Source organism: Cryptomeria japonica, chromosome 4 (genome assembly GCF_030272615.1).
Source record: "Cryptomeria japonica chromosome 4, Sugi_1.0, whole genome shotgun sequence".
Taxonomy (NCBI): Eukaryota; Viridiplantae; Streptophyta; class Pinopsida; order Cupressales; family Cupressaceae; genus Cryptomeria; species Cryptomeria japonica.
In genome coordinates, this window is record NC_081408.1 from 565,660,087 (window position 1) to 565,674,505 (window position 14,419).

General features: G+C 37.9%; 1 pseudogene; it reads left to right on the forward strand.

Annotated features, from left to right (window-relative positions):
• The window catches only part of LOC131875206 (uncharacterized), an 82,334-nt pseudogene that overhangs the window by 54,988 nt on the left and 12,927 nt on the right, over positions 1-14,419 (forward strand).

Sequence of the window (14,419 nt, forward strand, 5' to 3'; positions counted from 1 at the left end):
AGATGGAAAAACTTTAAGGACCAGATAAGGATAGAGATGGCATTCCAACTTCTGATAGGATAAAGATGGGAGAGGAGGCCAGGTTGTTGAATTGCTTTTTGGGGAAATGCTCTTTCTTTTCTCCCTTTACGGAAGATGTTTGGATTTGGAAATTTCATTCCTCGGGGGCATTCTCAGTTAGACCTGCTTACAAGCAATGGAGGATTCAATTAGAGAGCATTTAAACTAGAATAATATTTGGGTAAACATCCTTATCCCCAAAATTAATTTCTTTTAGTGGGTAACGACTCATAATAATATATTGACCATAGACAATATAAATAAGAGGGGATTCTCTTTTGTTAATAGATGCATCCTTTGCTAGAATGATCTGGAAAGTATTGATCATATTTTCTTGCACTATCATTATGATTTTGAGGTTTGGTCGAAGGTTTTTTTTTCCTTTTGATCTCCTGGTCCCTTCTTGAGCATACGAGAGGTTTGATGGAGCAATGGAGCTAGTGTCCCTTTTCTCATCATATTATCAAAAACTTATGGTCTTAAATCCCTCCTTTTGTGGTATGAAATTTATGGATGGAATAGAAAAATAATTTTTTAAGAGGCAAGAAACAACAAGACACTATTCCATATCATCAAACAACAGACAAAAGAAAATGTGAACATTGCCTCCTATGGTATGTCAAAAACCATGCCTAGCTTTTAAGATCTCAGAATTAAGCAGATCTGGGGAATTAAAGACAACCTTATGAGGATTAATTGGAATAAACTTATTTTAAGAAGGGGGTGCAAATGTTCCCCTCTGGAGGATGGATGGATTAAATGTAATTTTGATGGTTCTTCTAAAGGCAACCCGGGGATCTCAGGTGTTTGAGGAATCATTAGAGATAGCAAGGGAATCTTAATTGAGGGATACTATGTGAGCTTGGGTAGGGGTTATAATAATAGAGTGGAAGCTCTTGCTACGTGGCAAGGACTAAAAAAACTAAGTCAAATAAACTGTCAAAATATCATCCTAGAAGGAGACTCCAAGATGATCGTGGATTACTTAAATGACGAAGTGGGTATTCCTTGGGAAATTAAAAATGTTTTGGAAGAAAGTAAAGTTTTAATGAGATGCTTTCCTAATATTTGATTTTGGCATCTCTTTCATGAAGGCAATAGGGCAACAGATGAAGTGGCCAATTATGGCCTTAACTATGAAGATTGGACACTCCTTAATTTCACCCAATGCCCTATAAGACTTATCAAAATTATATCTCTTGAAAGGAGAAAGCATTATTTAAAAGGTTCGATTTCTTTTAATAATAACCATGACAATGCTCATTAAAAGAAATTTAAATCAGAAATGGTGGAAAGGCGCCAAAAAAATCAAATTTAAATTTCATTGTTGAGTTGGATGTTGATGTGGGTTTTAGGGAGTAGGTTGAGCTAGCGGATATTTATGACTCCCCTTGGCATGAGGGAATTAAATGATTATAAATTTATGTATCATGAATCATCTATATCATTATTCAGTTATCAATGTCATGTATAACAATATTATTAGAAGGAACGGTGGTGTATTAAATTTGCTTTCCTATAAGAAAAATCATTTAGGGAAATGTCACTTCACTTATGTGAATGGGATATATTTTCTTGATACTACCAGCCTTAATTACCATCAAATTTCCTTTTATGGGGTGTGCAACAAGTCTTGTGGGTCTATTTTGTGTTGCATCTGTTTACCTTGTATGATGACTATTAAGCCAAATTGCGCAATGGGGGGAGCTTTGAAAAGGTTAGAGCCTAAAGACTGTAAGGAGCTATGGAAGAATGATGGGGTGTGGAACCTTTTTATAAGGAAGGGATGACACCCTTCTTTTTTCTATAAAGGATACAACAAGGCCCTTTCATCAAGATTCTACAATTCTTCGCAAAATGGGGAGTCACTATCGGTAGCATTACCTTCGTTGTCACTCCAAAACTCAAAGCGAAGGTGACTGGTTTGAAAAATGAAGGGAAGAAGATATAAAAGAAGAGCTCTAGAGATTATTAAAGCTACCTTAAAAAATTCTTTGAGAAAGAAGAGAAGTTTAAGGTCATGCAAAATGACTACAACCGCTATGTCTTGCCTGCACCTTATGCCATGGTAAGTTATAATGTGATGAAATACTTCACCCTTGAAGGTTGCTACTCTACAGTGAACGGGTACCACTTTTCAGTATCAAACCACATTAGGCATGGTGAAAAAACTAATTTACCCTAGTATCTATCTACTTCATTGTCTGCAAGCATTTCGAAAGGAATTGCTCCTCTACTTCACCAAGGGCTAATATATGCCCTATACCAGTATTCTTTTGACTGTTGCCCTCACCATAGCCATTTTCTAACCCTTGTGTTATGGAAGAGGCTCCTCACTCGTTAGTTTGGATTGAATTAATAGTCCAATCCTTTACCTTTTTATGTTATCAAATCCGCTTCCAAAACGAAAGGCAAAAAAATCAAATGTGAGTCGGTCATTGAAGCCCTTGAGGTTGCTCTTTTTAAAACTACCCTTTAAAAATGTAAGGCGGCCACACCCAAGAATATCCCTATTAAAGCTATAAAAACTAGAAAAGAATCCCAAAAAAGAAAATAACTATTGATTTGGAAGTGCAAGAGTTCGAAGAAGAGGATGGAGAAAAACATGAGCATGATAAACAACAGGGAAGTTCGGGGGAGAGACGCTTTGCCCACCTTATTGTGAAGGACAAAAAAGGTAAAGTGGAAACTAAGGAGGCCACCCTTGAATTTTTTGAAGTTGTCACATCTAATGACGATGAGGAATCCTCAATAGATGACTCAGAGGATGAATATTTCCATGAGGTGGAAGAGGAACAGGATGTAGATAGTGAGAATGATCCAGAGGAGACAAAAGAGCTCAAGGAAGAAAGTGAAAAATTTGATCAAAGGTCCCCTTGTTCTGAAGATTATGAAGTTGATGAGATGGAGTTGTGCTCCTAGGAGTCTCCAGTGGAGAAGGAAGATGTGAGAACCTCTAATTTGTAAGGCCAGATCATCGACCTCTAGGTTAGAGTCATGAACCTTGAGTCCAAAGTGGAGGAGTATAAACAAAGTTACAGAAAAATGGGTGAGGCCTTGAATTCTATTTGTCTTGTCATGGATAGAATCATGTGCAAGGTAGTTGTGGGTTTTGTGTCTAGCCAAAGCAAACTAAAGAAAAAAGCCAAGAAATAGTAGGGTAAGGATAATCTGCAGGATGTGAAGCAGAACGAGGAAGAGTTGAGTCTTGAGTCTTGGCAAAAATAGATGAAGAGATTGGTCAGAAACTGGGACATCCTCAACAACAATTAGGTTTCTGTTCAAGTTTTTGTGTTGGTCATGGTGATTTTGGTTCTCTTCCCATGATAATAGTTTTTGATCATTTTTGTAGTAGTGATTTTTTTCTTAAGGAGCAGTCAGTTAATTTTAGTAATTATGGGTTAATTTTCTTGAACAATTTGTTTTATATGGCTCGTGTTCCCCCTAAGATTTCTTTTAATTTGGATATGATGACTATTTATAATGCTTTTAATTACTATTATCAATTTATAGCTTGTCTTGTTATGTTAATTATTAGTTTGTCTGTTTGAATAGTAATGGCATTTTGGTTGTGTTATTATTTTTTTGGTTACTTACTAAGAGTTAGCTTCTAGTGTTTTGTCTAGGCATCTGGTTGTGTGATGCCAGAAGTTGTTATGTTGCTACTCTATTTTGCTGTTTTGTGTCTACTCTTGTGAAGGTTTAGGGCCTTTTCCCTGCTTAAGTAATAAAAAACAATACTTTAAATCAAATATAAATGGAGTGAAAAGATATTTTTGTTGTTTAAGGTAGAGTAGAGCAAGAAAGAAAAAGATTAGAGAAAAATAGCATAGGATCAGGAAGAGCATACAACTATGATGCTAGGGCAAGTTGCGATGTAGTAGTCACCAGGGTAAACGTTGTTACACTGGGGCCAAAATAAGTGGAAAGGAATTGGATAAGAATGTCTAGGGGAAGGGATCTAGAGAGAATAGAAGACAACAAAGATCATTCACCAACTTGAGGGAAAACAATGTGTAATTGATACATCAAGTAGAATCTTGTGAAATTGATGATTTTGCGATAGTGGGAAATTTTAGTGGTGTCCTTTGAACAAACAACAATAATTGGGTGTGTGATAGGAATAATCTCAAGTAGAAAGGAGATTAGGGATTGGGTGGTGAACAACTGGTTGTCAAACACGGTAGTAAACTTCATGTTGAAATAGTTCTTTATTATGAATTTCAATTTAGAGAAAGAGAGGGATGATATATTAGCCAAATCTGCTAGGTAGTGTGGGAAAAATTTAGTTTATGTTCAAAAGTGCACAAGGAATTTCAACCCTAGATCGACGAAACCATATGTAAGGGTGTTTTGGATTCTATTATTCGACTTGTCATTCAAAAATTGGTCAGGCAAATGCCTTTTATTGATTGGATCCAAAATAGGGTTGGTCCTTGGCCTCGACAAGGGAGGAGGACATTCATCTTTTGATGTCATAATTAAATCAATCTCAATACATCTTATTCCTATGATTATTACTCTATTTGGTTGGAGGAATATGGGAACACTCTATAGAAGTGGAAGATTGGAAGCTTTTTTATCTAAGATGTGGAAGTAGATAGCATTTTGAGGTAGGATGTTTAATACCTCCAAGAAAAAGATGGATCAAAAAGGAGGTGACAAAAAAATAATAGGAGATTGCGTTGATAAGAGAAAAGTAAAATGAAAAATCACTACAATAAGAAACGATCCTTCCCCTTGAAATGGAATTGATGAAAACATTAAGACCAAATATTTTAGCTCTAATGGAGAACTTGGGACTATAGGACCCTTGTTTGGGAAAAAAATATAGTTTTATCCCTAGGCACAATATGAAGAGGGTCTATGTTAAGAGGATGGAGGAATCATCAACAAAGGTGGTGGAGGTGATAGAAAAGAACAAAGAACTGACAACTGAGCAAGTCCAGGCTTTTGGTACTTTAGATGCGAGGGCAAATCAAGAACAAAAATTGAGTGGAAAAACTAGCATAGAGAGACCAAAGGTTGGTTAGGTGAAGGATTCAAATGGATTTGGTTCATAGGGAGATCTATTGGATCTTGACGACTTGTGCATTATCGAAGCTAGACAACATCCACAACACTTGTTAGGACAAAAAAAGGAAATTTTCATGGTAGGAAGATGAATAGATAGAAAAGGAAGTATCAGAGAAAGGACTCGCAAGCATCAAAGATTATATGACAAGATACAAGGGAGGGCAATGAAGATCATTACATGGAATTTCAGGGGCATCAATGCCCTTGACAAGCGATGCTTGGTTAAGCATCATTCAAAGAAAATGGTAGTAGATATCATCTTTTTATAAGAAACAAAACTCAACTTAGACGGATGAGTAGATTCACCAAGTTTTGGAAATGGTGGTCTAGCTTGTTCCATAGTGCCAACGGGGCCACAAGTGGCCTAAGGAAATTGTGGAAAGTAAACAAGATCTTAGTCATGACTATTAAATCCCAATATAATTGGATGGTGTGTAAGGTTTGAAGTCTAAACTCAAATTTTGAACTTTTTCTATTGGATATATATCATCCTATATAAAAAATTGGTGGTCTAAATAAAGTAAGCATAATAATCTTAGAATTAGGAAGGTTTGTGGATGAGATAGAAGTTGTGGACTATATCCCAAAGAATGGGATGTATAGTTGGAACAATATGTGAGCAGGCTTTACAAACATATTAAAAACATTGCACTTCTTTTTCCTCTCCCAAGATTGGTTGACTAGCTTGAGAAACACAAAAGCAAAGACTCTACCTATAGCGGTGTCAAACCATTTTCTGATTCAATTGGAGCTTATGTTAGGAACGAAGCTTGCTAAGAGTTATTACAAATTAAAAATATGTGGTGGTAGGATGATGGATTGGTCTCTCTCCTGGAGTTGTGGTGGAAACAATGTCTAGGGTTGGGTGGTACTATCAGTTTCAGGTTTATGCAAACACTACAATATCTAAAAATGAGACTGAAGGAATGGAATAAGGACAAGTTTAAAAATATATTTAAAGAAAAGAATGGATCAAACTAGAAAAGGAAGACCTCTACAAAAAGATAATCAATTTAAGCTTACGGCTTTGTAGTATGCAGCTCAGATTTTGGCTCAGGAAGAAATTATTTGGAGAGATAAGCTTAGAGAGTCCTAGATAAGGGTTGGGGATTCCAACAAAGAGTTCTTCCATGCATGGAAAAATGCTAGAAGGGCTACAAGAAGGATTGAAGAAATTACCAGAGACAATGGCTCTCTAATGATGGAAAATGAAGACATCAAGATGTGAGAAATAAATCTGTTCAAAAACCTTCCCACAACAAAAAAAGGGAAAAATAGAGAAAATGATGAAGCATTCCTTTCTTGCATCCCAAAAATGTATCGATGAGTTAGAAAATAGTATGCTCAATGCATCATTTACAATGGAGGAAGTGTGACAAGCAACCTTTCAAACATGCCTAAAGAAGTCCCAAAGACCGTATGTTTCTTGCGATCTTTTACCAAAAATGTTGGCATTTTTTGGGAGTGAAGGTACAAAGTCATGTCAAGGAATTCCGAAAGAGAGAAAAAATTTGAAATTACCAACACGTTTATCACCTTAATCCCGAGAATACATTGTGCAAATCCTTTGTAGACTATAAACCTATATCGCTATGTAACACAACTTATAAAGTCTTGTCAAAGGCACTAGAAAACCAATTCAAACTAACACTAAGTGCAGTTATCTTTGAAGAACAAAATAGGTCTACCCTAGGTTGGGAGATAACTAACTGTATTATTGTGACAAATGAGAGCATCCACTCTATTTGTGCATAGTGAATTAAAGGGGTTCTTATTAAATTGGATGTAAGCAAAGATGATAGGGTTTGGTGGGGCTTTCAGATGGAAGTCATGAAAAGATTTGGTTTTAACGACTCATGGTTAGAAATGATAAACGAATGTGTTTCCACAACAAGATTTTCCATTGAAATCAATAGCTCTCTATGTGGATTTTTTAAATCCATGAATGGTATTAGGTAGGGAGATCCACTTTCACAATTCATATTTGTGATCATGGAGAGGTGATAGGGAGGTCTTTTAAGCATTGGAGGAGGGAACAGATGGAAAGGTATCAAGGTGGCAAAAAATATTAATAGAATTACCCAAGTCCTATTTGCAAACAGCATGGTGTTGTTCGAAGAGGCTACTATGAGAGAGGCAAAGGGGACTAAGTTAGTATTAAATAGGTACACAAAAGTATCAAGGCAGATTTTGAACTGGGAAAAGACATAAATCTATTTCTTCAATACTTAGAAAGGGATCCAAATATATATTGCCAACTTTTTAGGCTTTGGTATATTCGCACTTCCTTCAAAAGATATGGGAGGCCCACTCTTTTCTAAAGCTTGCAGATCCTCTCATTGGGAGGAAATCGTCAACAATTATAGGGTCAAATCTTTGTCTTGAAAGAGAAAATGCCTCTCTCTTGAGAGACAATTGACTATGATTAAGGTGATTCTATAGGTAATATTGATATATGCAACTGATGAATACTAAGAGGGGGGGGGGGTGAATTAGTATGCCAAAAATTACTGAACATAAACACTTTATCAGTCTAGTGGTAAACCGGTTAACACAAATGCAAACCAAACAACAAGTAAGGCATTCACCCACAGAAGCACAATCACCATAACACAAGAGATTTTGACGTGGAAACCCAAATGGGAAAAACCACGGTGAGATGGAACTCACAAGTAACTATCTATAGAATATTAACCAGACCGGTTAAGGTCATACAATGTTCTTTACCAGAACAGATCCTGTTAGGAATCTCAATCTCTGTTAGGAGATAAGTTTGATTAAAGACTACCTTGTGAGAGGATTTTAGATCCATAGATGTGAATCACCTTGTTAGAGGATTTACAAAGGCTTTTATGGGCCTACCCAGTTAAGGGTTTCTAACTTGTCAAAGATGTGAGTAATCAACAAGTGAATGATCTAGCAAATAGCACAGTCTGCTTAGTTAGATCCATGATAGCTCATCGCTAATGCATTTCGGCATTACTTCAATCTTCAGTAAAATCCACACTCTGTTACAGTACACAGACTTGATCTTTTTCATTAAGATCACACATACAATAACTCATCAACCACTTCAAACCCTAATAGCTACACACACATTAAAACCCTAGACATGATGTCCTTAAAAGGAATCTGATTTCATGTAGGTCCTATAGGATTACATTGCAAATTCCTAGGTTCATTGTATCTAGACACATTTGGTAACACAACACAAAATCACCATCAAAGTGTCAGTGGATGGTAACTCATCACAAAGATATACCGGCTAGTAACTCATCACAGAGTATTACCGGTTTATACAACTTTACCGATTACCGGTTGGTAACTCAGAGTAATACCGGTTTGACTATTAAACAAATTACCGGTTGACATAAATGAAGACTGGGAAAATGATAACTGTCGCTTCTAGTTCCTTTGCTCCGTTCTACTTGAGATCCTCGAACCGCTTGAGGTCCTCATGCCTCTTGAGATCGGTAAACACTTTCTGCAAGACACCGATAGTCTAAAGACTATAACATAATACCGGTTTGAAACAAATACCGATTGAGCAAAGCTCATACATACAAAAAGTGATCTCATAGCAAGTGTGTGTCCATCAATGACAATCATAACATAATCATCAAAAATGCCAACAATCTCCCCCTTTGCTATTGATGTCTAAGTGTTTTTACAAAAGAAATATGCCATAATAAAAAATACTCCCCCTAAGCATATACACTATCCCTTTGCAGAAAACAAAATGTATACTACTTCCTTACAGAGATAAACATGAGTATACATAGCATGCATCAAAATTTTAAATACCAGAATACTTCTCCCCCTTTGCCAACAATGACAAAATATAGCTGAATAACCCCTATTTCTATTAGCTGAATAAATGTTTATGACAATAAAGAGTGAAACTTGTCAAAAACTTATTTAAAGTCCTCCATAAATTGCTTCATGGATAAGGACCATGACTCAAGTAATGAGGTAGTGACCTCACTCTCTGTTTGCATCTGAGATACATGTTCCTCCATGGCATCCAAAGTACTCATCTCTTGAGTAACCGTCAAGGCATCCTGATTGAGATAACACTTTTGAAGTATTTGCAGTCTTGGTAGTAGAACCAGTTGTAGTTCCTGCAAATCCTTGGTCCGGTTGCTGATCTCCAAATCAATTCTTGCAGCCTGAAGTTGAAACCGGTGAACAGTTTGCCCATAAGCGATAAAGGAGTCATATGGGGTCTTGAAGGTGCTTATGAATGTCTGCAAATCATTTTGCAGTTTGTCTTTCTGGGCAAGCACATCATCACAGAATAGATGGGGTAGACATATCTTACTGAGCAGCAATTTCCCCTCATCCATTGCATCTTTGATGTCCTTCTATTCCTTCTGCAGATCGAACTGACGCTTATGTAACTTTTTCACCAAGGCAGTGTTCAAAGCCTTTTGATGCTCCTTCTTGGCATGCACTTCGGCAACCTCTTCCAGGCTTTGTACCTAGTCCTCCACAACTATGCATAAGAGTTTCAATTGGGCCAAAGAGGAATCGGTACTAGGGAGGTTGGTACCGGATATCAAACCGGTAAGAGTGTCCACTGCAGCTTGGATCACATCTTGCTCCTTCTTCCTCCTTATCACCTCTAGGCATTCTTGAGCAAGCTTAATGCTTTGTAGCATCTCTGATTCGTTAGCAGATTGGAGGTTAATGGGATTGGTAATGTCAGCTGATTTGGCTTGACTACCGAGTGCCTTTGGGGTCTCCACCTGTGTGCTCTATGACGCTTCCTCCTTCTCTTTGGCTCTTAACTTAGCTTCTTCTGCCTTCTTTTGCTCCTCTACTTCTTGCTTTATTTTTTGTTCTTCCTTCTTCTTCTCTTCTTCTTTCCACTCCTTTTCTTCTTCATCCTTCTTCTTCTTCTCCTCTTCCTGCTTCTTCTTCTCCTCTTCCTACTTCTTCTTCTCTTCTGCCTTTCTCTTCTCCTCTTCCTGCTTCCTCTTCTCCTCTTCCTTTCTCTTTTCTTCTTCCTGTCGTCTCTCTTCTTTTTTCTTTTCTTCTTCCTTCTTCTTCTTCTCTTCCTCTTGTTTCTTCTTCTCCTCTTCTTTTCTCTTTTCTTCCTCTTTTCTTTTTTTCTCTTCTTCTGCCTCTTTCTTCTTTTCAACTTCCTATTGCTTCTTCTCTTTTTCTGCTTGCTCCTTGGTAGCCTTTTCTTTGTCCTATTTTTCTTGTCCTGCCACTTCTGATGGTGTACCTGGAGTGACATTTTCACCATTCAAGGCATCAACATCAATAGGGTCCATTTGATCAGTGACCTGTTCTCCTTCACTGTCATATACCTCATCTGGTTTATTGGTTGTCGGTTCTTGCTCAACTTTCTTGTTGGCTTTAGCCACTTGATGTAACCTTAAAGCGGCTTGGGCATGAGAGTGGGTACCTTTTACCACTTCAAGAACTTTTCCTTCTAGCAACAAGAGTCTCCTTCTTCTCATGAAGAAGAGGCCCTTATATCTTTCCACTACTTCATAAAGTTCAGTTTTAGGCACATTAGGAAAGTATTGTGCAAATACTTCCTCTCTTATTTCATGTTCCTTCTCTATTGCAATGCGCCACTTGTTATCTAAAGAATTATACAAAGAATCAGGTGTCTCAGATTTAATTTATGATGACCACTGGTCATTAATACATAAATAATTGATGACTTCCTATTCAACTTCCTTCTTTTCATCATCATTAAAATCATCAAAGCACTCTTTCAAATCACCAAGTAATTTTCTTCTAATATTCTTAATAGTTCTTTGACAATGTCTCAAAGGTTTGTAGGAGGAAATATCAATATTTACCAGTGCAGATGTTGTCAGTTCATTCTTTGTCTTTTTCCTCGTTTGCCTAGTCTTCTTAGGTTGATCTTCAGACAAAATGTCCTCTGAGTCTGGTGTGGTGTCTTTTGTCTTCCGCTTTCTCTCAAAGACTTTGGCGAGTGCAGCTTCTAGTTTCTTCTTTGCGGGTGATCGCTTGGTCACTTTGGGACTTGTTGTGGTAACCGGTGTTGATACTGAAGGCACTGCCTTTCCCTTCTTTACTGACAGTTCTTCAACCGGTGTGACCCTTTCCAAATAGGTGCCGGTTCTCTTTGCCTTTGGATCAATGGGCGAGGTGAGTAGGGTAGAGGCATACCCATCTAGCATGTCATACATTACCTCATATCCCATCGGTTCCACTTCTTCCTTTCTAGGCTCAACCGCCTCCATTATGCATTCATCAACTCCGATGGTGAAGCAGATGTCATCTTCATATTTCTTGACAATATCACCTGATATTCTCACTCTTTGGCTCATCTTGTGTTTGAACTCATCAAAGTATTTGTTCAGAACTTCTGGATAACTGGTTCCAACCGCTTGAAGGCTTTCCTTGATTTGCTTTGTAACCGGTTGGTCGACAAACCACTGAATATCTCTGACTCCTCGGAAGTAACCTTGTAAGTAGAAGAACAACCCAACCAATAGTTGTCCAAACTTAAATCTCAAGGCATTGTCCCGTTTAATTGAATTCAGGTTCACCAGAAGTTGTCTTTGCATACAGGTGCACAAATCAAATGATGCATCTTCCATGGTCATCCGGTAGGCAACATTTACCGCTACAGTAGAGACAGAGTTGATTCTGTTGGCATGGAACGTCTGGTATCCTATCACCATACACACATATTTGACCAGATTGTCCTTGATGGAATTGACAGTCATTCCCTGTGAGTCACTCACTAAACTGGTGAGCTTGGTCATTTCCGTCTTGTTGATCTTCCTTAGGGCTGGCACTTCACCGATGTTACAGAAACTGGTGACAGCATGAATCACTTCCGATGTGATATCATGTGTCCGTTCTAAATACATTTTATCACCGTGCACTCTGCTTGGAATGATGCGGATGTGATCATCTGAAAACTCTTCAAGGAAATAGACTGCATTGTGAAGTTTCTTCTTTTATAGGATGCTAAATTCCAGTTTAATCTTCTTGTCCTTCCCACAGAACAAACTCAACTGAGAATGGATCATCAGAGATCCTAGATCTTCAATCTTACAGTCAATGTAATCAGAAATGCCTTCCTCCACTATAACACCAGCGGGTATTTGAGATAGGGCATTATATTTTGCCTTCCGTTGAATGAAGTCTACTGAATCAACGGGTGCACTAGAGCTAGGGTGTGATGCGGAAGCCATGATAAATAGAGAAATTTGAAAAGTACCTTCGTAATTAGAAATTTAGGGCTTGCAAATTACTCTTCGCCACACACTCCTTTGGTTGCTGAAATACCGCTTTGTGCTCTACACTTGACCGATTGATATTTGCTTCTGATTCTTCTTCAAGATTTTGAGAATTCTTCGAATCGCAATCCAAATCGCTTTTCGTCACTCAGTGCAAAAAAAAACTTCTTCGCTCGAGAACTGATAAGTGAAAAATGACTTGAAAAATCCTTTTAAACAAGTTCTCCACCTACCATAATAAATGCTCCACTATTAGGGCGTAAACCCTAATTTACCTTTTACCATTTCCAGTCTTCTGCCAATTGACAAGTATCACTTACCGGTTAAGGTCTTTTACCGATTTAAACCAGGGGTTCGAGATATTTCACCGTTTGCTCCCACTAAGCTTTTCTGATGCTTAGTTTGTCGGTTCAGCAACTTCCACACTAGGTGCAGAAACCAGTTCTTCTTGAATCACTTCTTCTGGCTTCTTCTTCCAGGTTTTCTTCATATCCGCTTGAACAATTTCAACATCAATCTTTCCTTCTGAAGTTACCGGTATATCATCTGATATATTCTTTCTCGTTCTGCAGAATCCTGTTGTATGACTTGGTTTGTTGCAATGATAGCAAATCATCCCAGGTGCTCTCCAAGGTCCATTGTTCATGTTTCCATTCTTCCTTCTGCATGTTGCAGCAGTGTGACCATTACCATGACAAATCAAATAGGTCGCTCTCCATTCAGTTGCCACTTGATAACCACTGCTTCCTGACTGATAATTATAGGTATTAAACCGGTTTGGGTTCCGGTTCCCAGAGGGTTCAAAAAAAGCTCCTTTACTCCTTTGAGGATACCTTCCGGTATTGTGCATGACAGACCTGCATTCAAATGCTCTATGCCCAAACTTGTTGCATGCATAACAATTACCATTGAATCTATTGGATCTAGGCTTATCGTTTAGAAAATAAGGAAAGTTATTGTAAGCCTTACTTCTACACACATTAGCAGTGTGTCCTTCCTTGAGACAATTAAAGCAAACAGGTTTGAACTTTTGCTTACCTTTATCCTTTGGTGTCGGTTGTTTCTTTGATGCTACATCTTTTGTTCTAGAGGTCTCACCTTCCTCATATTCAGAGAAACCAAATCCATTGGTATTCTTTATCGGTTTAGCTGATTCAAACTTCTACTCTAGCTTGACAGTGCTCTTATTGAATTTGGCAAGTATTTCCTTTGACTCGGTAAGTTCTTTGACAATAGCAGCATTGGATTTCTTCAAGGTTGCATTCTCAGAAACAACCATGTGTAGTTCACCTTGCATTTCTTCCTTTTCCATTTTATTTTCATGAAGATGAGCGGTAAGTGCACTGAACTCTTGCTTCAGCTTGGAGATCTCATGATCTTTGTCTTTTACCAGATCTTCAGCTTTCCTCCGGTTCTCAAGCTCTCGACACATTCTAATAGTTAGTCCTTCAAGTTCCCTTCTTAGGTTGGCATTGGACTCATTTAGTTTTTCAACTTCTTGAACTAGGGCTTCCATTTCCGCTTCATCAGAAGAATTGTTTTCAGTTAGCTCCATCAGTTTTTCAGCATGCTCTCTTCTTTTTGCCTGAGAGGCCTTATATTTGACTTTAAGTTCATCATAGGCTTGCTCAGTTTGAGTGAGCCGATGAGTAAGTTGCCTCACAGTGTATTCCCCCATATCTCTTTCCAAGTGGTTATACTTATAGAAACGTTGGCTCTGATACCAATTGATGAATACTAAGAGGGGGGGTGAATTAGTATACCAAAAATTACTGAACACAAACACTTTATCATTCTAGCGGTAAACTGGTATAACAGTTTAACTAACAAACTGGTTAACACAAATGCAAACCAAACAACAAGTGAGTCATTGACCCACAGATGCACAATCACCATAACACAAGAGATTTTGATGTGGAAACCCAAATGGGAAAAACCACGGTGAGATGGAACTCACAAGTTACTATCTGCAGAATAGTAACCAGACCGGTTAAGGTCATACAATGTTCTTTACCAGAACAGATCCTGTTAGGAATCTCAATCTC